The sequence below is a fragment of the Gavialis gangeticus genome, unplaced genomic scaffold (genome assembly GCF_001723915.1).
Source record: "Gavialis gangeticus isolate Ggan-Ray unplaced genomic scaffold, GavGan_comp1, whole genome shotgun sequence".
NCBI lineage: Eukaryota > Metazoa > Chordata > Crocodylia > Gavialidae > Gavialis > Gavialis gangeticus.
This window is the reverse complement of record NW_017729030.1, coordinates 28,660,143-28,662,765: the sequence shown is the minus strand read 5'-3', so window position 1 is coordinate 28,662,765 and position 2,623 is coordinate 28,660,143.

The window sequence follows — 2,623 nt, the reverse complement described above, 5'->3', positions numbered from 1 at the left end:
TTAGGACTGTCTTTTCCTCTATGAAGTACTAATCAAGCCAAGGAATTACTGCCATTTTCAAATCACCATCTACTTGTATTATATATTACTGAAGTCTTTGCAGTAATGTGGATAACTCTATGTGCTGCTCCTCTTATTTCCCATCTGGAATGACAGCAGAGTGCTGAGATGTTACCACGGCTGTGTTATAACAACCAATTGCTTTTCTCTGTCCTTGTGCCGTATGATCTGTTTTGAGTTGAAGCCTTTGCTGGAAGAAGTTCTGGCTCTGTGAATATATTATTAGATTCTTAGTCAGACATTTATTAGATGCAAAATATTTTCACAGAGCTTCTCTTAGCACAATTATAAATCACCAAATGCTTTTACACTGTTTAGCCAAGTATGTCTCTAGTCTGGGAAACCATGCCTTTCCCTCTCACTCCCCCCCCTGCATTCCTGCCCCCCCAAAATGACTTCATCTAAGAGACAAGTGCATAGACATGGGAGGAAGATGTGGTTTCCATTCCCCAATCTCACTGATTCAGGATCTGATCCAAATCCCAAATGAAGTATACAGGTAATTAAACTGACTTAAATGGGGTGTGGATCAGGCCTGCTACGTGATCCCGAGGAATCCACTTGAACTTCCTTTACTCAACATACTCTTGTATAGTAAAAGGAACCTGCCTTCATGAAATGCTTGGAAACACTGATACCACATAATTGCAAAGCCCATTATTATTACTTTCTTTATATACCAAAATATTTAATGTCTTGTTTGTTATCAGGATTGGCCGAGAAGGAGTTCACTTTCTTAATTTTCTAAACAACACAAAATTAAACCAAAAACTCACTGGGGATTTATGATATATTTGATATATGTTGTGTCTGTCCCTGCTTGCATTTTCTGAGTCTTAAAATATATTAGGAATATGCCATTTCTGGTCTGTAGTATTTGGCATCATCCAAAACTCACACAGAAGAAAGAAAGACAGGGACCTGTTAACAAGTATATAAATTAAAAGGTCTCTATATATACTTGATTTTCGTCATTTGTCATATTTATATTTGCATACTGAATTTGAGGATTCAGCACTTTCTTCTGTCAGTTTACAGTATGCCACTGTGCACAGGAATGGTTTGGGGGAGGAAGAAGCCCCCAGGACAAGGCCAGGAGCACTATCATTGGTTCCTGTGGATGCTAAGTGTCTGATGTGTGGCGGGGGGGGAGGAGGGGAGGGGGAAGGAGAGGAGGGAAGGAAAACCGTATTACTCCACCCTCATCCCATGCATGGAGAATAGAAGTACGACTGCAGCGTGTATTGCTTTAGGGAATTCCAGCTGCAGCATGGCCTCCCACCCTTTGCTCAGCATGCCTCAGCCTGCATCTCATCCTTTACTTTAACTTTTTTTTAAGACGTAGAGCTCTTTAAAAAGTTCAAGTCAGAGCCAAGGCTGAGTTCAGCCACAGCTAACAGAGATAAAAAGAAACCAGCCCTTAAAAGTGATATTCTCCAGGAGCTACAACATGCAGATAGGCCAAACCTGAAATACCCATTTATTTTTGCTTGTGGAGGATTGCGTAAAACTAATTGCTCAAATCAAACTACCATTTTTCTCCTTTGCCCATGTCTCTTTCTCTGATACTTCAAGAAAAATAAAATTTATGAATGTTCTTCCTTTCTAGGTTTTGGTGCTAGTCAGCGCATGTTGTTCTATCCCAGTCCTCCCTTCTCACATTTTCATTCACCTCACACAAAAAGATATATCAGATTACTATTCATTAGCAGATTCTCTTGGGCCTCAGGCCTAAAAGGTGCTGAACATATACTCAAAAGTGCCAGGCACGCTCAGCTCCTTTACACTGGCTCATCATCTCCTGGGATAATTCCCTTGGCTTCCACACTAAGAGATTTTTGAATTTCAAACCTATGTGGAGTCAACATTTCAATTATATTAGCTTCTTGTGATATCTGCAAGGGGAGGAGAGTGAAAGAAAAAATGTTGTTTCCCTTCATGGTCTCATGAGTACAGTGCTTAACAAGCTACAAATCTAAACCAACATTTTAAAGGAGCAGCACCCACCAACTTATGATCAGTGCCTGAATCTGAGCCAAAAGCTGTCTTAATGACCTCACACTCATCTATCATTCCCTTGTATGATGCTGCCTGTCTTGCTGAAGTGCTACTGTGGTTTATTTTAGCATCTGAAACTATTTTTTGAATATATGGATTTACTATGCCATTCTTGATTTTGATCCCCTTCTTTTTTATTTTCTCTTTTTCCCCCATGGTCTCTTTCACTCAGCCTTATCCTCTCAGCATAAGATTGTGAAAGCTGTCCCTTACTTTTCTGTCAATTAAAGTAAAATGGTAAAAGCTGAGCAAATTTGATAATTTAACATTAGTTTCTTAGCGTACTTCTCACTTTCTAAGTCTTCCAATAGATCCTCTCCACCCTTCTTATGACCTACACTCTGACAGACAATCGTGGAAGACAACCATCCTGGACTGCAAGGGATTGCCAATGATAATATACAGCAAATGCTGTATATATAAAATTTCTTCACAGTCAGGGTGTCCAGACTGTGGACTAAGCTCACTCCAGAGGTGGTGCAATCGCCTACCCTGGAAATCTTCA